Below are 22,348 nucleotides of genomic sequence, written 5' to 3' on the forward strand. Positions count from 1 at the left end.
CAACATATAATGCTTGATAGCACACAATATAACACAATATAACACACAACAATGCATGTCATGTATTGACTGGCATCTGCTGGCTATCTTATTCTCTTTTAAATAACCCTTCCCTTTTTAAGCTTTTGATAAGTATATTTACACTTCCTTTGAGATCTGTACTTTGTTATCCCCATAATAACTTAATACCAAGGATTTTGTCTACCATGGTAACCTCTACGGTTGTCTTATAAATGTTATTTCTGTCTTACGAAGTTTATTTCTCAACTGAACATCTGTGTACCTGAATATAATGCAGCAAGTTCACTAACCACTAATTTGTTTAGTATTGGATTGCCTTTTAGAGTGGGTCTACCAAGCAAAGCTCAATAATAAGTAAAGAATTTGGCCATTTCCTGCAGGGACTTAATTTGCATTTTTACTCAAATGAAAAAATAAAAAAAAGCTGAACATTATTTAGACATTGCACTTTACACTATATTGGTACATTACACTTCCTTCTGTTAAGAGCTCAGATTGTTTGAGATCTAACATATATTGAAATGCCATTCCATCCCCATATATGCAATATGATGACCACTCCCAACCCATGACCCTATAGTGCAGCTTACTACCAAGAGAGGCTGCTATGATCTTGGAGGGTAGGATGACAATTATAATAAACACAGATGGGAAGAATTTGGTCCAATGTATTAGAGAAACATACTAAAACTAGTAAATATTTATATAAAATGGAGGAACTATGGGAGAAGACTAGAGGGAAATAATTTAAAATAATTATGTTAAGTATGTATATATTGTACAACAGGTATTTAGCATGGGAGGCATGTACATGCAAGTACACTGGGAGGTGGGTCTCCAGCGCCATCTATTTCATCTTCGATAAAACATCTTTTTATCAAGTCATAACTTGTAACTAATGTTTTGCTTTGATATTCCCTTTGTTCTATTTTGTTTAATCAAAACGGCTATTTAAGGTTCAGCTCATGTGGAAGTGTTTTGTTTTTATGTTAAAAATTATGTCAATAGGTGGGTGGGGCCATTTAACGAGAGATCTAAATGAAATGACTAAGTACAATGGGTGGTTTAAGCCTTTGGCAATACATACCTTCAAAGTCTGCTGACAAGTTAAATGTTCAGTAAAAACAAAATATTTCTCAACAAATTAAGTTATATTATCATTCATTAGCATTAGATGCATTCACTCCATACAGCATTACCCCTATTTTATTTAGTAGTTAGGCAAATTTCACTAAGACAAAAAGGTTGAACTTAATGGATATGGGCATTAAGTAACTCCACCTGCTATGTTACTTATTATTTTCTTATTTGTTAACAGAATTCACAGCAATAAAATAAAAACGTGAATTTTTCCAACATATACATTGGTCTCCTAAAAAAAATAGGAGTGAATCCAGTCAACTCGGGTCTCAGTGTAATATATATTACCGCACTCAAATCCGGAAACTTTCAGCTGAATTCAGGTGCAGGGTCCAAAGTATTGTATACAGGATTATTAAAAAGACCCGCACTCCATTTTGTGAAAAATTCTAATTTCTTTTATTGTGTACATAAATCCGACGTTTCGGCCCCCAATTGGGGCCTTTTTCACGGATCCTTGAAAAAGGCCCCAATGTTGGGGCCGAAACATCGGATTTATGTACACAATAAAATAAATTTGAATTTTTCACAAAATGGAGTGCGGGTCTTTTCAATAATTATATATATATATATATATATATATATATATATATATATATATATGCAACAAATCTAGGATTCTGTTCGCGATTTTGCCAGGATTATGGCTTTTTCAGCAGGATTTGGACAAATACAAGTGCCTGGCCAAACTGAATCCAAACCCTTGAAATCACATGACTTAAGGGTTCTGATTTGGTTTGATATTCAGCCGAATCTTTTATAAAGAATTTAGGATCCCAAAATAGTTTGCTTGGTGCATCCCAATATTGAAAACAATAACAATACAGCCTCACATTGCCTCCAAAGGAATGGATTGGAGCCACTGTAAAAATGAAGCATCAAAGGATATTACTGTTCAGGCATGTACAGAATCAAACAATCAAAACTCTTTTCATTTGGTCATATACATCAGAAGAAGAAATTATTGTATTTCCAGACAGCTATTGCTAGAGTAAGAAATGCAATCTGTAGGCATAATCTCTGTATCTCAGAAGTGTATCTGCTTGCAGATAGAATAGACATTTCTTATTTTAAATGTTGAATAGTATAACGAACAGAAAATTCAAATAACTGACATCAAGAAATAGCTTCATCCCACGCCAATGAGCAATAATAGACATCTTCTGTTTTAAAGGGTGGTTTTACAGTGAGAAGCACTGTGTTCCAAGGCTCAGAATGTTCCCCTCCCTGCTGAAGCCTTCCAGTGGCTCTGAGATTGCTATGGACAGATAGCAGGCCTGTGTCTCTTTTCTCTGGAGAAGAGTAAAGAACAAAGTCACTGTAGCTTGCAGGCAGACTTTGTAATCTCAACTATGAGGCAGACACGATCACTTAAAGATGTCTCAGTCTTAATATATCAAGAACTAGTTACTTCGTTTATTCATTCTTACTTCACTAAAACCATGGCTTTATCGTTCCTTAAACCTGTAAATGCAAGATAGCAACATATGAAATAACAGCAGGGAACCCTGGTCCAAACTAAACTCAGGACCCCAGAAATAAAAGGCAGCACTGAATATCGCCATGAAACCATGTAGAACAGCAACCAGACATTTGCTTTCATTATTCTAACTACAAAAAACAATTGCAGATTTGTTCTACAGAATACATTTCCATATAACCCTGTTATAAAAAAAATATATAGTTAACCCTGCACAATGTTCACCCAGAGAGAATGCGAATAATATAGAAATATAACATTCCAGGTGTCAGAAATGCCTACAAAGACACAACATTATGATTTTCATAGCATGATAGATAATATATATTTTTATATGACCCATAAATCCAGAAGCTCCGGCTGTATTATCTTCTCAGACACTACCATGCTGTTTTTTTTTCAAAGCTGCCAGTGCACCACAAAGCATTCACATGAACAGTGAGGAAGAGCTGTGGGACTCTGACCCACTGCTCTTTGGTTTTGAATGGCTTTCTCCAGTTTGATCCATCTCATTGGTTTGACATGTAGTTAATGTGACAATAGGAAATTCACAATCCTGCTCCTTACTGTTTACATTTTTTATGCTTGAAAATACATCCTCTCATGTTTCTAATATGATGTACCGCGCCGCTAATCCAACATGATAAGTGTATCTTGTGCTTGGAAGATTTGTTTAACCATTACACACAGTTAGGAAAACTGACAAACAACATACCTGCCAGTATTCAGAATTTTCGCTTGGGTTCCTTTACGTTTTGTGTCTTTTGGAATCCTAAACAAAGCAATAAAATAACAAGGCCTGTTACAAAAAAGGTACATTTTAACAGTACATTTAAAAACATTGTTTCTGACATAGTAACAACAGATATCCTGCAAGATTCATTCCCCGATCTAATTAAACAGGGCTAAAGACCAGCATGCAGCCTTGACAATTATAGCTCTGGCAGGGACCTCTTCAGCCAACAGAATTTCATGTCACATTTTCATGAATGAATACCCATCAAACAGAATTATGCTTAAAGGGGTTGTTCACCTTCCAAACACTTTTTTCAATTTAGTTGTTTTTAGATTGTTCCCTAGAAATAATGACTTTTTCCAATTACTTTCCATTATTTATTTTATACGTTTTTTCCAAAATCTAAGTTTAAAGTTGAATGTTCGTGTCTCTGGTGTTGAGTCTGGCAGCTCAGTAATCCAGGTGCAGATTCTGAACTGTTACAATTTTGCAACATTTAGTTGATACATTTCTCAGCAGCATCTCTGGAGTATTAGCAACAATTGTATCAATTCTAACAGCTGCCTGTAATGAAACCCAGAGATTCTGCTCAGCAGGGACAAAGATAAGAAATGTATCAACTAAATGTATCCATTTAGAACAGTTTACAGGATCGGCGACCCCCCCTCCCAGAGCTGCTTCAGAAGGAGAGAAATGACACTTTATACTTCAATATTAGAAAAACCGTGACACATAGAAAATAGAAAGTCATTGGAAAAAGTCGTTATTTCTGGTGATCTATCTGATAACAACTAGTTGTTTGAAGGTGAACAACCCCTTTAACCCTATGAAGTTGGCACATCATTCCTCTTCTAGTACAATAGCCAATACAACAGTTCAAGCATATTTGTGCAGATCACTTTAAATAACATATTACACCCCATTTTTTTGCTAGAAATTCTTTTCTGCATGTGAATTTCTCCCACTGACTTAAATCCAGTGTTAATCCAGACCGGGAGTCATGTAAAATAATGATTTCAATTTAGGCATCTGACATTAAAGAAAATATACAGCCAGTGGTATAACTACCACACGATAGAGATTTTTGCCCCCAGCTGCAGCAAGCAATTACACCGGTGCATGCACAGGCATCTGGCATTGGGTTGGGATGGAATGAGCCAAAGGAAAACTTCGAAGTTTTATCTCTCTGGGAGTTTGGCCCATAATAGGTAGGCCACTGTATACAGCTTTCTAAATACTCCAATTTGTAATGGATTAGTTCTGAGATTGTAAAGCCTATACAATATAAGAACAAAAAGAAAGCTTTACAAATACAGACAGGGTCGGACTGGAGGGTCCAAGGCCCACCGGGGTTTCCAACAGAGGGGCCCCCACCTGCCCTTTGGGCCCCCTTACCCGAACCGCAACCCCCTTCCACCCCCCCGTCCCCTGTTCATAGCTGTTCTCTAAATTGGGCATGGGAGGGAGAAGTCAGGGGGCACTGTGGGCCAGTGCAGGCAGCAGATGGGTCTGGGCCTGTGGGGCCCACTGGGTTTTTACATGTTGTCAGGCCGGCCCCGTCCGACCCTGAATACAGAGTCATAAAAGCAACTCATGCACACCATTGTAAAGTGTGCATATAATTAACTGTATCATTTGCTAGTATCTTTGTGCTCCCACCACAAGGGAACTTCATTTGTGATTTATAAGTGTTCAACACACTTACTTTACTGCAATGCACCTGTACATTTTCTAGATACAAAAATAAACCTCTAAAAAAACAAAGTGCTCTGCTCCAAACTTCAAGTCAAAATTCTAAAGGAAAATGCATGACTATAAAAAAAAGCTTTATCCAGACATTCAATGCAATTTGCTTTCATACACGACTAAGTCACAGAGCTTACTCCATTAAGGATTTAAAATAAGAAGCTTGTAGTAATGTCCAGAGGCAAAGTTAGTCTCATGGGAAAATAAAAATTGAAAGGAGGATGCTGAGGAAAATCCCATGTAATAGCCTAACAGGATTTTTACAACGATATACTGTATTTCGGGCTATTTGCTGTTATTTTTTATATATGTCTACAACAAACATGTATTGGTATTACTCAACTATATCCCAGAAATAATTGGTTCCCACAGCCTCTATATATGGAAATATCAATAATAAAAGTTGCAGCTGGGGTATCTTATAGAAGTTTGTCTTTTAAAGACAATATCAAAGCTTGGAGAGATGTTGATGTAGTGAAGTGGCTAAGTATGTGAAAAGAACACAATAGGAGGTGATGTGTCTCTCATCTACACAATGAGGGAATGTTAAGGAGATACTGTTTGGCAGAGAGATTTTCAAAGGCTCAGCATGCTTAAAATAGGACTTTTAAAGGAATTCTGTAGGATTATTTTTAAAACTCATAAATTGATTGAGCATAGAGCATTAGGGTTCTCTCAACTAATGTTATTCTACTAAGGTCAGGAGAGGTACAGCAAGTACAGTACAACTACCAGCAATACCCACAATCTCTCATTACTTATTATGTTTTTTCCTCAATTATCATGGGAATCCTGGGCAAGAGCAGTATATCAGTCATATTTTTTAGAGCGTTCTAGAACAGAGCTGTGAAAATATGATAAATAGGGTTAAACACACGGAGCAGTGCTATACTGTATCAGAAATGGATTTACAGGCCAGTAGGGTGCAGGTCATAGAAAAAGGAAGTTATACTGACTAAAGATAAAAGTTACTGCAGTGTTCCTTGTCAGTTATATTTGATTTAAGCCTTTACGAAAATAAGAATTCATTTGCGAACGAGTATTCTAAAGGGAAGTACAAATATGGTGCCATTTTTAGTACAGGTATAGGATCTGTTATTCGGAAACCCATTATCCAGAAAGCTCCGAAATACAGGAAGGCCATAAACTCCATTTGCAGAAAAAAATTCAAATTTTTAAATATTATTTCCTTTTTTTCTCTAATAAGAAGACAGTACAATGTACTTGATCCCAACTAAGATATAATGGATTCCTATTGAAGGCAACATAATACTATTGGCTTTAATTAATGTTTACATAATCTTTTGGTAAACTTAAGGTATAGAGATCCAAATCATGGCACTAAAACCCCAGGTCCCGAGCATTCTGTATGATTAAAACAATCTTCAATGAATAAACAGCGTTTTACATACAGAAGAATAATTCTGAGTGACAAGGAGCAGGGTTTGAACTAAGAAGAAAAAAAGGAACAATCCAAGCACTTAAACATACATGTCAGTTTAAATTAATATATTTGTAAGGGAAATTACAGAATCAATCAGCTTTCCTAAGCTAAAACACATGCCTAATTAAATAACTCAGTTATTGGCTGCTACAAGTGTATCAAGGCACATGATATAGTAGAGGCAACACCTAGCCATCCAATCAATCCCAGGCCCTTTACCAAGGTGCCAGCTCCTTCTATCAACTCCATCTTCTCCTGCGTGTGTGTTTTTTTCAGGGTGCCACCTGCTGACCAACAGCCAGTCTGCACTCACAGCTGACATTTCCATATTGGCAGCCAGGGACGAATGAACAGACTCATGCAGTATGCTAACTGCCGTTTGCCAATTAAGAACATTGACATTGTTACTACATTTTGATTGGCCTTAATGGATTGAATAAGTACCTAGAATATGTATGAGAGCCTAGAGTATTCCAAGTACTACATAACAGTTTTAGAGTTTTGTAGTTTGTAATCTAACCAGTTTTCTTACACCTTTCTAAACAAGGGACATACATACACTGATGGCAGCAAAATGCAAATGCTCTTGATTGACTACCCTGGATCATGCAAGTTTTACATAATATTCCATGCAAGTTTTACATGATAGACGCAACTTAAAATCTCATTAATAGATCAATACAAATGTTAAAGAAGACAGCGGCAATTCTCGGAATAGTTCCCTTGCAAGTTATCTTTTATTAATAAGTACTCCCAGCATGCTATCCTTCAACTAGATATCTTTCCATAAACTGAGAGTTTCTCTATCCCCATTAATTTAAAAAAATGTTTTATTCTATAGGGCATAGCATCAAAGACTTTTGCAGCATTAATAAGATGTCATTAAAATTGTATAAATTAGAACTTTCCCAAAAGCCAAGAGGATTGGCTTAATGATAATAGTTTATTGATAAATGTATCTGAGTATTGCTGTGTCTGGGTCATGTATAGTTATATTGTTTCTTATACACAAAGCCTAGCACCGAGTTATAAAGGAGTCGCTGTCATAAGGAGCTTACACTTTAATTTAGTGCCTGAGATGCAGGCATATGAAGTGGCATGCCTTTATCAGATATTATACCTACTGTATGGCTCTCTGAGGTGATACAAAAGCAAAGAGAAGGTACAACAGATATTCTAAATTTAGATAAAATACTACTACAAGCAATGAGCATCTTCTGCATATATGTAATGGCAGCCCTTATTGTAAAGATGAATATACTGGTAAATGTCATGTTTACCAGGTACTTATTGCATCTGGCTTTTATAATTAACTAATGTAGCCTATTAGTAACTGCTTATTCAAGGTTGTTTGGGTCTATTTGGTCTTCCAATATAGCAATTATAATGCCACTGCCACAGTTGCAGCTTTCATAAACCCCAACACATCTTTCAATAGAGCAACAGGGATAAGCACATTATATAGGGTTATTATGGCCAGTATTCATGTCCAGCAAAAAACATTGTCCTTATTATAGCTGTATATTTGTTTTTAACAACTTTGAGTTGAACCATGTTCCAGAACTTTAATTTGCAGGTATGTGCTTTAAATGAGACTTTTTTTTTCAATAATGAGTAGACTTTCTGTCAACTGTCAAACTGGCAGCTGTCCCTCTTGGATAGTTTTCCCATCAGCATGCATTGTTTTGGAGACTGCTAGAGGCAGCACACACCTCTCATGAGCTTACTAGAATGCAATAGCACAGCAAATTGTACTGGCATGACAATGACACATGGGGCAATTTTGAGTGTTTGTCAGTCACATTTTTTAGCAGTCCAGACAGGCAAAGCTGACATTATTCTCCATTGACTTCTATGATAGTCACATAAAAGAGCTACTTTGAGCATTTGTCTAATGAGGGTCACCAATTTGAAGCATTATGTCTCTAAAAAACAAAAACATGTTGACAAAATGCCTAAATTGCACCGTGTGCCATTGCCATAAAAGTTGGAACGACCTATTTTACCTAAATCTGTTCTGTTGCTACTTTTTGCATTTGTAAAAATGTGCATTTCAAGAATAACAGAAACAAATGTCCCAATCCTTTAACTATTATGCACAGGTACATCAGCAACGAATCGCCATTTGCCATAACCAAATTAAGTAACTCTTCCATAAGAAATATACAAAGCATTTAGACAGAATACAGGTAGATATATACAATCATGAAGAATACCATTTTATTTCTACAGAAACCTTATACAAACATAAATACTGTATTGTGATTAATATTCATTATTAGAAATAAGAGGCTTGCCAGCTTACTTTATAACTATCATGGGTGAAAGTATTAAGAAAAAAAATGCAGATCAAAGACTCTTTAATACTTTATAAAAACATGTCTCTACAAATGACAGTATGTGTATACAGCAATACAATGTTCAGTTGTTAAGTATGACAAATAGAATAAACAATATTGGAAGACAAGCAAGTTAAACCATCTCTTTACGGAACAAGTCATTAAAGGTGATGATTTTAATTTCTAATCACAGCTTTCTTGGCAATGGTAAAATACACATATTATCAGTAAGATGTTTTGGTAAGCACATACAGACCTTTATACAGTATAACACATATAAGGCCATTGCAGTTTCACCCTGCAGCAGCACTATCCAAACTAAGAAGAAATACAAAGGCACTGGGTCAATGTGAATAGAAGTCTTTTCTTCCTGGTGTTGACATGGCATGAAAGATTATATTAGACAGGGCAGTCCTCTTTACATTTTGCTACTAGAGCTTTCATAGCTAAAGTCCCATTGTTCGTGTGATAAAGGAACATTTTCAAGCACTTTGTAAATGAGCAGAGAATTGCAGAGAGGGAGGAATTAAGTGTGAAAGTAAATGTCTATAGAGAGAAGCAAGCACTTGTGCAAGTATGTGTAAACACCGGGGAAAGTAAGCAAACTGCTGCACCATCAATCACAAAAATGCACCCAAGAACTTTCCTTTTCTCTAGGCACATTGTTCTCTATTATTCTTAACCACAAACTCAATTAGTGCTCAGAAACTGTAACATTGATTTAAGAAACCAATCTGACATGATACATATCATGAATTTAGCAAATGTATATGGCACATAAAACTAAACAAACCTGTTCAGAAAAAGTCTGTCCACAGATCTGCCGCAGACACTACTGGCACTTGTGGTTAGTGCTGAAATATTTTTAGCATACAAACAATTGCAGCCTAAAATACAACTGAAACTACAAAAAAGAGAACATGCTATCACACAAATCAGCTAGACTCATGCATTACAAATATTACTGGGGTTAATTATAAACAAGCAGGTAATTACCATGTAAGTGGTGGTCACTGTTTTCCAGTCTGTGTAAAAAGCTGGAAATCTGATGAAACCAGTCTCTTGTAATCCTGCTGACAAGACTGCTGCTGATTCCTGCTGTTGCCCGAGTGTGTGCGAGAACATACACAAAAAGAAGGGTTTTAGCAGCCAATCAAGATGCATGTGGACCTCCCAGGCTTTTCAGCCTGATCATCACCGGTTTCATGGCAATACAATAGTCAGCAATGCTTTCCCGGCCTCTCTAGTAACAAAACAGCTTATTGTACAGCAAGATGCAATTTGTTTTTATTATGTTTTTAAAGATTTTAGTCAACATTTTGAAGAGTTTTCTTTTTGGAATACGAAAAAAAAAAAATGCCATATACAGTGGGTATACTCTTTTATTTGTTGAAGAACTCCCCCCTAAGCAAAAAACTGTGCACAGTGACCTGGTTGTCTCAGCTATGCAAACCATTTTTATTCTCGTAGCACTAGAGACTAACAAGATATGCCCAGGCTGCAACTGACAGATGTGTGCTGACATTCCCTTTCCTTGCTTCAGCATTCATACAGATGAACACTATGCACGCACAAGTCAGCTTCCAATACTGCACTGCAAATAGATGATGCACAGTCTATAAAAGTATCAGCAATTACTGGCAAGAATTAAAATGTTTTCCTATGCTATTTTTTGGATGCAAAAATATTTTTTTTTTTTTTGCAACATAACTCCCAACTGTCCCTTTTTCGGAGGGACAGTCCCTCTTTTGACAGCTCAACCTGCAGTCCCTCATTTGTACTGGAAAGTCCCTATATTCTATGCACTGAACAGCCAGAAAAAGTTAATTGGCTTTTAGCAGAGAGCACAGAACTGCTAACAGGTGCAAATAAGATACTTTGTAACAATTTTGAGACACAAAAAAACAGTTTAGATAAGGAGAAATATTTTCAAACTTTCATAACCTGACAGATTTTGTAAAATGAACATGGTAATTAGGGGGTGTGGCCACAGAAAGGGGTGTGGTCAACAATTTTCGCTGTTCTACATGCGAAAACATTTTTTGTCCCTCTTTTTACTTCTAAAATGTTGGGAGGTATGCAATCTATACTCCACAGTACACTTTTGAAGATTAATTTATGTTCCTCAATGGAGCTTTACATCTAATTCCCCTACCATAGGAACATGCATAATGTATGGATAATAGCAAATTAAAATACCAGTCACTGGAAGCAGTACGTACTGGCACGGGGTGAACATACAGAGACTTTTCTATTTGACAGGCAGACCTCTGGACCAAAAAAGATATTGTACAAGTGGCCAGACAGTGCTCTGGGTCCTCCCAAATAATAAACTCTTCAGAGGGGTCAGGCATGCACAGGACCGCCTACCCGGATCTCCTTCTACCTACGCTCCCACTCGCGCCCTCACTGCCCGGCCGCACGTACTGGGGTAGTTACGAGAGTGTCTAGGGAGAGGGAATTTCTCCGCAGTGGTGTAACTAGCTGCTACCTGGCCCCACAGCAAATTTAATTTAGGGCACCAAAATATTGGTAAATTTACTTATTCTACCATGACTGAAATTGCTAATATTGAAATTGTTCATTAATTAAGGCCTTCCTGTTCTGCCCCCTGCAGCAGTTGGTGGACTGCACAACCATAAGTCCAAAAAAGCCTGGGTGGCAGTCCTTATCAAAAGCAAATATATCACAGGTTGACAGCACTCCAAGGAATGTTACAACAAATTTTTAAAAAAAAGGTTTATTATATTGAACATTTCAGTTTGTTGTAACATTTCTTGGAGTTTTGTCAACTTGTGGTGTGTATATAAATATATTTAGCCAATTTTCTCTTGTTTTTTTTGACTGCCTAAAGAACAACAGGAAGTTAAGAAAAGCAGTAACTCCTCTTGAATTGCTTTTGGTTGACCAACAGAAAGTTTCAGTCAGGACAGATAACGCTCAATCCACCAGATGGTTAGACAATATGGTCTGATATGATCTGCAAAACTGGCAGACCAAGTCTTGGCATGTGTCGCCGCCTTAAACACCTTAAATGAGTGTTCCACCTTTAAGTTAACTTTTAGCACATCACAGAATGATCAATTCTAAGCAACTTTTAAATTGGTCTTCTATTATTTATTTTTTATAGTTTACCTTTTGCCGCCTTCTTCTGACTCTTTCCAGTTTTCTAAAAGTAAGTGCTCTGTAAGGCTACACATTTTTTTATTGACACATTTTATTATCTTTCATCTTTCTATTCAGGCCCTCTCCTAATCATATTCCAGTCTCGTTTAAATCAATGCATGGTTGTTTGGGTATCGTGGACCCTAGCAACTAGACTGCTGAAATTGCAAACTGAAGAGATGCCAAATAAAAATCTAATTAACTCAAAAAAAAAGAAATAATAAAAACAATGAAAACCAATTGCAAATTGTCTCAGAATAACACTCTCCACTCTATATCTTTCTAAAAGTGAACTCAAAGGTGAACAACCTCTTTAACTCTGGGTAAACTGCATAAGTAAACTGCACTGGAGCACATGTGCCCATTTTCCCAGGTCCCCCACACTCCATAAACATAATACCATGTGTGGAATCTTAAACTATTAGGAAAAATAATTATCTGTACCAAAACAGAAAAATAGCTGATATAGGTTTAGAAAGACCTGCTCACCATCAAACCTTTGTATTTTTATTTGCCACAAACTGAAGAAGAAAAAAACATATTTTCACTAAGTTTTGATCTGTAGAATAAATGAAGTAGACTATTAATTATACTGAGCCAGTAACAGACTATGGACTATGCCCATTAAAACTGACAACTGTACAACATAACAGGAACTGCTAATTTGTAGTTTATCAGATTCAATTATATGGAAATGAAGAGTAACACATTGCTTTTCTCAGGATATCCAGTCCTGGGACTGTCAAAGCAACATTTTCAAAATAGTTGTCTTAACACTTAAGTGGGCATCATAACATTTCAAATCAGAAAGCAGAAAAAATTAACTCTAAGCAAGCAGACAAACCCTGACCCATTTGAAGAATGACCATACATAAAGCAGGCAAAATAAAATATGTAAACTGTTAAAACCAACTAGGTAAGAAAATACTATTGATCATGCTATTTCCTCACTGAATTTCTCATATACCATACAAATAATACACCAATCATATGACTGAACTAACTTACCACTGCTATACAAAACATGCAGAATATGGAACAAATGAAAGGGCAACTATAACTCCAATGTCATATTCCAGTCTCGTTTAAATCAATGCATGGTTGTTTGGGTATCGTGGACCCTAGTAGGGATGTAGCGAACTGTTCGCCGGCGAACTTGTTCGCGCGAACTTCGACCGTTCGCGTCCGCCGAATGTTCGCGAACGTCGCGCGACGTTCGCATTTTGAGTTCGCGTTCGATTCGAATACAAATCGTTCGACCATTCGACCATTCGAATTCCTTCGACCGCTAAAAATCGAACGATTTCCATTCGTTCGAACGATTGTAAGCATTCGATCGAATGAAAAGCATTTGATCGAATGCTTCGATCGTTCGATTCGAATGAAAATCGTTCGATTCGAACGATTTTAGCGGGTGTTCGAAGTTCGCGAACTGTTCGCGAACGTTCGCATTTTTTGCCGGTGTTCGCGAACGGCGTTCTCGAAACACCAAATCAGCAGTTCGCTACATCCCTAGACCCTAGCAACTAGACTGCTGAAATTAAAACCAACTAGGTAAGAAAAAATAATATATGTAAACTGTTAAAACCAACTAGGTAAGAAAATACTATTGATCATGCTATTTCCTCACTGAATTTCTCATATATCATACAAATAATACACCAATCATATGACTGAACTAACTTACCACTGCTATACAAAACATGCAGAATATGGAACAAATGAAAGGGCAACTATACCTCCAATGTCTAATCGTGGCCTGTTCAGATACCTAGTGCCAAATACAAACAAAGACTATATCAATAAATCTGTGTGTGTGGGCCTGCACCCTACATAATTTTACTGGGACACAGGGTGATTGTTGTCCAGGCCAGCATCTGCATCATGTGCAAGTTAGGGCTTGGGTAAGGGTACAGGAGGATGCCTACCTGCGACCTCCTCCCACCCCTCATGAATGCAGTACTTTGTGCTCTGTTTTGGAGTACAGAGGCCTGAGGCAATTAATTTAACTTGCAGGGCAGGCAGGAAGCAAAAGGCAAAAACATGGAGGACTGCATCAATTTGCTTTGCAAACTTGCTCTCACATTGTAAATGACCTTTCATATCTTTGTGTATGGCCAGTTCACGCTGGATGATCACAAAGTTACATACCAACTGCCACAGACAATTTCTTGTTTTATAATATTGTTACAAGAGGCTACAGGGGAAATGACTAAGCAATCCAAGGTGCATGGCTTTATATTTGGTTTATGGTTAATTTACATATGATAGGACAAAGATTTTCAGTGACAACTACTTTCTGAGATAAACAACTATTCCAGCACTAGTATTCCCTGTATATAATTATATATATATATATGTATAAATATATATATATATATATATATTTATATATATATATATATATATACAATTAAGTTAACGTCTGCACTACCATGAATTCTCCTGATGAATTATGTTCAGAACTGAAGAATACCTATTCTTATACCTATACAAAATATTATCTTTAAGGATTATTACACCATTTAAGAAGGGTATTCCTGCTGCAACTATCCTTGCTACTGTTATTAGCATGGATAAACAAGATAAGGGCTAATGCAGATAAGGAAGGTTGAATGCCAGCAGGTATGAGACATTGACATCCTGGGCAAGACTGCAAGATGAGCAAATGAATGGGAAAAAGCAAAAGAAAAAAACATACATTCATTACATACATTGAAAGTAGGAATGCACCGAATCCACTATTTTGGATTCAGCCGAACCCCCAAATCCTTTGCGAAGGATTTGGCCGAATACCGAATCCGAATCCCAATTTGCATATGCAAATTAGGGGTGGGAATGGGAAAACATTTTTTAATTCCTTGTTTTGTGACAAAAAGTCAAGTGATTTCCCTCTCCACCCCTAATTTGCATATGCAAATTAGGATTCGGATTCGGTTTGGCTGGGCAGGAGGATTCGGCCGAATCCGAATCCTGCTGAAAAAGTCAGAATCCTGGCTGAATTCTGAACTGAATCCTGGATTCGGTGCATCCCTAATTGAAAGGTGAAATAAAACCAAAATCATAAACGTTTAGTGTCACTTGAGGGCTAAAAAAGTGCAAGACATTATGTTGAAGATAGTAAACAGAATAAGGTTGTACCATTTTGCTGTCTAATCATTATGAGAAGAGGAGGAGCTCTGAGGATCTAATCAGCAAGTGTAACTCAGTCCTTACTTTTTAGCTAGATGTGGAATGGTGGTCTTCTTACTCCCACTACAATGGCCAACTCCTAATGAACAGGGACAGCAACCATTAAGAGTTTGGAGGATTGGAGCAAGTTTGTCCAATTTACTGGTCACCTGATGCGCATATACTGTATACACTGCATGGCCACAGGCACAGACAAACATATCTGGGCTTTTCATGAAACATATTTTATATTTGCTGCTCTAATATGATCTTTTACTAATAATTTCATATTATTTTCCTGCAAAAGGGAAAATATAATTCCAGTTAAGGCTTTAGAATGACCATTGATTCCACTGACCTATGTCAATTAAACTCTGGCCTCCTACTATATTTATAGTCCATAGTTTAGCAAGCTTAGCACTCAAGAATGCTGATACATTTACGGGGCTTGTTAATGGCTGTATCTTATGTTGCAGGGTTAATGTTACTCTATTTTTCTCAAAATGATGACAATACCATGGATTCACCTGCATTTCTAGTTTTTATCCCTCCTACCCTTTCCCCTGTTTTCCTTACTATAATCTTTGTTCATTGATTCATTGCCTTATCTTAGCACTAAATATTAAATGCATCTGTTTGCACCAGGGTCTGTTAATTAGGCTCACCATATACCATATACCTGTCATGTTTGCCTTTAAGTATGGCCATCAGAAAATGACCTTTTTAGTACCCTGGGTGGTGCTAAGCTTTGATATCCTACAGACCCATATAAACTCATTAGTGCTTTATCTTTGTGATAATACCACCCACATGCAACCCATTATATAGAAGAAAGGCCTGCATCTGAAAGAGGGTAAGTGCACAACCTAGGAAAGCTAATTAGCTTAATGCAATGGCATGATCAAGCACTATTTACTGTATACGTCACATTCTTGGGGCAGACATCATTGAAGAAATAAAAGTAAAATGGCTGCGTAAAAGTATGTTTTGCTTAAGCATAAATGTGCTTACAAAATAATGACTTTACAATTTGCATTATTATTATTGATCAGTGACATAAAAGGGATGCGTTATTTTCACATCTTTTCCATGATTGATTTCCATTAGCTCTGTTGTCTTCACGTTGAGAAGAAATGTACATATAACAACCTTCGGTGCTGGACATACAGTACACTATGGGGCATATTTTTCATGCTGTGTACAATTATTTACTGGTGTAAATGGTGTAAAAAGTATTGTAAAATAAATACTGTGCTTTCATCAAGATGTGTATTTGTTTTTTCCCACAATGCAGTGTATATTTCCAGAATTCCAGCACAAGTGAGCATTGCACCTGATGCAATTGAGCTCTGCCTGGTATAATTTCCAATGTTTGGTGTGCAAGAGAAATCTGTGCTTAATTCTTTTGATGCAAGTGTGCCTATTGACACTGGGCACAAAGGGAAACCTGGAACAACCGCCTGGTCAGGAGGAGGCAGTAGCTTCAGGGTTCCCCTGCATCAATAGACGCAGCAGGACTCAATTTGGAAGGGGAAGTATAAACGACTGAGCAATGCCAAGCCAAACTATATGGAAATGCAAAGAGCTTATTTTGATGTAAGTACCTTTAATGAATGGGGTTTAATACACAACTGTACTTGTAGTTGTACATGACCCTTATTAAAAGCTATGGGGCACATTTACTAAGGGTTGAAGTGAATTCAAAGTGAATTTTCGAATTCAAAAACGTCGAATTTCGAAGTAATTTTTGGGTACTTCAACCATCGAATAGGCCAAATTCGACTTTGATTCGAATTGGAAAAACTTTGAATATTCGACCAATCGAAGTACGGTCTCTTTAAAAAACTTCGACTTCGACACTTCGCCACCTTAAAAATAAAATCTTCAAAAGGAATTCATCTGACAAGAAGGTTAGCTTCTATGATATGAATTAAGGTGTTTGACACAGGATTTACTTGTTTTTATTTTATCTAAACATTTAACATGATGGTGATAGTTGGGGTTACATTTAAGAAAGTTCTTTTATATATTATTGTTTAGTCTTTGAAATTAGTATTATTAGGAAACATTGGTACTTTCTTTGTATACATTAAGCTAAAAGTAGTTATGAACAAACATTTCCTCCTGGTACAGCTCTGTGGCAAAATTTGTGGTTTTTCTAAAACTGCAAAAAATAAACACGGATGTCATGATTATCCTCCAATTTCGCATCAACCAATGGGTTAGGAACCCTTCCCGGTCCTCCCCCTGTTGATCTAATATGATGTTCAGGCACAATGTTGAGAAGAAACTCTACAAAGAACGTGTGGCATATTGGAAATTAGCTTCTCTAACAAAGCAGGACAATGTATATGCTGTCGCAGAGGTAAAAAATGTCTTTGCATTTCATCTTTGCAATGCCTTTCAGCAAAAATGTACATTTTCACAAACTTCTACGCAAAGTGAAATGCCGCACGTTAGCTCCTCACTAGCTAAAGGCTCAAATTTAAGAGGATTTCAATTCTTTTATAATGGAGCATTTAGCAACAGGGAGACTATCATGAAACACCAAGAAATAAATCAAGTGGTAGTATGTGTGTTCTACTGGGGCTGAATAATAATGGGGGCTAAAATTGGAAATTAATATTTGGTTTATAATATCAGAGGTTGAAATCATCAATTATTATGAATAAGCTCTCCCTTATTGGGAGGGGTAGTGATTCTGTGAATCTGACATCTTTTTCTTAGTGGTATCTACTCTTAAACCACTGCTAATGTAGAAGGTTATAACCATTCCCAATCCAATGTGGATCATTATCATTATAAAATTTGTCTCACAATTTATGGCGTGTCAAATAAATATTGTTGCCCATAGACTTCAATGCATTTTGGTGAATTTTTCGAAACGCCAGCGAATAAATTCACGAAACGCCAGGGAAAATTCGCCAGAAAAAATTCACCGGCGTCAAAAAAATGTTTTGCCGGCGTAGAAAAAAAAACGGACGCCAGCATCAAAAAACGGGCGCCGGCGTCAAAAATGAGACGCCAGCGCCGTTTCACGAATTTTTCGCCGTTTTTCGTCGAAACGGCGCAAATTCGCCCATCACTAACACTGATCTGTGTGTAAAAGTAACATTTCACTAACCAGAGGAATTGGGCAACAATGATGACTAAATAACCTGCAAATACTGTATTATAACCACTTCATAAACATAGCAGCCATGGCCTTGTAGTAAGCACAGACAGGTGACAACTATTTTTACATGTTGTGGTTTTATTTCAGGATATCTATATGTAATTAATTGCATTTTGTATGCAACAGCCTGCATGAACACTACAGTCTTTTGAGGAAATGAAATTAACCAGAATTAGGTTAACACAATTTCCTTACTGCCTGCCATTTCCTGGAGTGCATTATAAATCGTTTAAATGTATTTCCTGAGGAACAGCCAAGAATATGTCACTTATAATCCAGGTGTACATTACAAAGTCCAGGTAAATTACAAATGTCTCACCTCATTTTTTTGTCATTTATATTACTGTAGTAATGAGAAGCTGTCTGTCTTGTCAGGCCCTGGCCATAACTCTCTATAGTCCATTTAATACAGCTGCCTGTACCGGTTAATTACAGATGAGGAGATGATTATTAGACACATTATTACATTATTATTATTAGCCTGTACAGTATTTGTTATGTTTTGGTAGCCGAGGATGAGTATAACAGTGCTTTATTAGCAGGTTCATGCAAACATTACACAACAGTAACTTCCAACTCTATCACTCTTAAGCAGTATAGAAAGTACTATGTATACACAGTATAACTCATGTGCACACTGATACCTGCAGGCCATTTGTATAAACACCACATATTCTAAATGGCAGGGTTACCAGTACATCAAGTGGAAAAAGCTTTCACTTATTATGCAAGATCATTTCATTCATCATAGCAAAAGCTATAACAACAAAAGCCTCCTTTAGAACTTGTACATTCAACCAAAAAATATTTATTACAAATCATCACATAAGAAAAAATTCCTTCTCTGGCTAAAAACACAGTGTAAAACCAACAGTGAAATTATACAGTGTATCAACAATTACAAGCAGGGCCGCCATCAGGGGGGGACAGGGGAGACAAGCGTACCGGGCCCGGGCATGAAGGGGGGCCCGGCAGCGCTGTATTTTTTGAAGATCCGGGCCCCCCTTACGAGCGCCCGAAAAAAAAATTTTTTCCAATTTTTTTTTGGGGCCCCAATTTGTTTTTAACTTATAAGGGGGCCCCTGCCACCATTTTTTTTTCAAAAAAAATGTTTTTTTTCAAAAAAAATGTTTTTTTTCAAAAAAAATGTTTTTTTTCAAAAAAAATGTTTTTTTTTTCAAAAAAAATGTTTTTTTTCAAAAAAAAATGTTTTTTTTCAAAAAAAATGTTTTTTTTCAAAAAAAATGTTTTTTTTCAAAAAAAATGTTTTTTTTCAAAAAAAATGTTTTTTTACATTTTTTTGGGATCCCAATTTGTTTTTAACTTATAAGGGGGGCCCCTGCCACCAATGTTTGTTTTTTTTTTTTTAGTTTTTTTTACATTTTTTTTTGTTGGGTCCCCAAGTTTTTTTTAACTTATAAGTTGCCACCAATGTTTTTTTAAAAAAAAATTTTTTTTTTTTTTGGGGCCCCAATTTTTTATAAGGGGGCCCTGACCATCAATAGCTTTTTACAACTTGTGTGGGGGGGTTACTTTTTTAGCGCTGATGTCTGTGTGGTCTTTTAACTGCGATGTGGAGTGGGCGGGATATGGGGTGGAGCTTGGTCGTCAGTGTGGGCGGGGCCCAGGGGGCCCCAAAAATTTTCTAATGGCGGCCCTGATTACAAAATGAGCTCTTAGAGAAAATATGAGAATGCAATATGTAGTACTGATGCTAAGAAGAGATTTGATGGAGGGTGAATCACACCTGATTTAACTTGGCAATGAGGCAAATACACTTTGTATTTTACTGTTTCACAAGTAAAAAAGCATGGCCTGTCATTATTGCATCAAGATTGAGGTATCCAAAATCCCTGCGTCAAGACTGACACATCTGACATCTCCGTTTCAAGATCTACGCATCAGAGGCATTACGACGTCATCTTGCAAGCGTCAGTTGTTTGGAGCAAAACGTCTGCTAACCGACAGCATCACAAAGCTCCTAGTCAGCACTAGACCATATTCAGTCAATATTTTATACTGTACCTGTAACTTATAATCGTGTTGATTCTAATGTATTAAAATAAAAACAAATGAAGGTGCGCTATATGGTAGAATGACAATTCCCTGTAAGAGAGATAAAGAAAGCCTCGATGGTGTATTAACCTTTAGATGATAAAGGTAATATGCGCTGAAAACTACTCACAGGGAGTTAATGAAGTCTCAAGCAGTAAGAAGCCAGCGATCGCTTCAGGATCCTGCTGAAGTCGGTCTTATCTGTTGTGAGCCTAGCGGGGAAAAAAGACTGACAATGGTGCAGAACAGTCGGCTAGCGTGCAGGGGAAGGCGAGAAGTTTTAGGTTTACCGGACGTAGGTGTTCATTAGGTGATTTATCCTAATTCCATTCATACACATGTGGTCGTAGGGGATGAAAGGATATTTTATTTGTGATATATAAAAACTTTACAGAGCTTTTAGCTTAGCTCATAGCCCAACGCGTTTCGTATCTTGGAATACTTCCTCAAGGGCAAAGTCTCCTAACTAGAAGCGCCCGACAAGAGTGAAAAACTGACTTCCGGGAGAAAACACGCCGAAAGCAACCATCTGATCCGGCATCTGCGGCAGAACTGCATCTCCCAGCCGATCTGGTAAAGAAAGGAGGATCCCGACCGGCTAATCTATCCACGATGATTACACCATGTGACTGACATTAAGAAAGGATAAACCGCATGTGAACACCTACGTCCGGTAAGCCTAAAACTTCTCGCCTTCCCCTGCACGCTAGCCGACTGTTCTGCACCATTGTCAGTCTTTTTTCCCCGCTAGGCTCAGTCAATGTATATCTGTCTGTTGACCAATCTATAGATTGGAAGAATGTTTAACATTATATAAACTGTATATTAGACCAGATTATACCAATTCAGAGGCTCAATCAATCGTCCATTATTCACTTGTATACAATTATGTGTGTCATCAATAATTTAACAAAGGGTTTATAGGTCTTTTTTAATAACTCAAATTAAACTTCAGTTTATATTAGCCAAACCCTCATAAAGCCACACTTTCTTACTGGTTTAGCCCACATAAAGTAAAAAAATTATTTCCTAGTGAACAACCCCAAGGTAATTTGAACTACAAGCATAGAGTAAGTACATTATAATGCAACATAAATATATTTAGAGTTTATGTTCACATCCACATTTGCATATCTAGTATAGGTAAATCTAAAAACAATTGCAATTGCATAAAAATGGAAGCAGTCATTGCTCAAAGTAATGCCATTCATTAAAGGACATGTAAACCCCCCACAAAAATTAAATTAGTGAACAGCCTCTTTGAAATCTTCAGATACCTGCCACCTCGGGTTGTTAAATGGTTAATAGTAAGACTGCAGAATCCACTTAATCGCTTAGAATTCCTTCTCCTCTTCTAACCCACTGTGCCCCCTCCCTCATGAAATTACTTTGGTGTTGGCTCATGAGCATGCTCAGTTCTTCTCAGCTCAGATTACTAAACACACCCTCCAGTCTAACAGCCAATGAAGAGATAGCATTTCTGGTTCCCATAGAAACTCTTGAAACCTATTTTTTCCTGCTAACCACCTCACCTGAGCTCAGCTTAACCATAACAGTGCTCAACCCCAGCAACATTTTTTTATCAAAGTATGTTGTGCCTGTGTAAAGCTGCATTCTGCATTGCATGAACTTTACAGCATACATGTCCTGTTTGCACATGTCAAAGTTACTAATGGCGTGTCAGAGGGAAAATGGCCGCCTGTTGAAAGCTGCTATTTGTTTTAGGAAAATGTGATGATGCTGGCAAATGGGAGGGGGTATATGTAGTACAAATGATGTGGCTTGTGTGGGTGAAATATGCCCAACTTATAAACATGGTAGAAAATTGTAGGCTTGATATGTCCTTTAAAGGTTTTTTCATCCAAAGCCACTCCTG

General features: G+C 37.1%; 1 protein-coding gene across 16 annotated transcripts in view; it reads right to left on the reverse strand.

Annotated features, from left to right (window-relative positions):
- The window catches only part of nrcam.L (neuronal cell adhesion molecule L homeolog), a 130,523-nt gene that overhangs the window by 68,956 nt on the left and 39,219 nt on the right, over positions 1-22,348 (reverse strand). For 15 of the 16 annotated variants that reach the window (XM_041585052.1, XM_041585049.1, XM_041585047.1 and 12 more), the window contains 1 exon segment: positions 3,357-3,413. The gene's annotated coding sequence lies outside the window, so the exon portion shown is untranslated. 16 annotated transcript variants of the gene reach the window in all.

This window comes from Xenopus laevis, chromosome 3L (assembly GCF_017654675.1).
Source record: "Xenopus laevis strain J_2021 chromosome 3L, Xenopus_laevis_v10.1, whole genome shotgun sequence".
In the NCBI taxonomy this organism is placed as follows: domain Eukaryota; kingdom Metazoa; phylum Chordata; class Amphibia; order Anura; family Pipidae; genus Xenopus; species Xenopus laevis.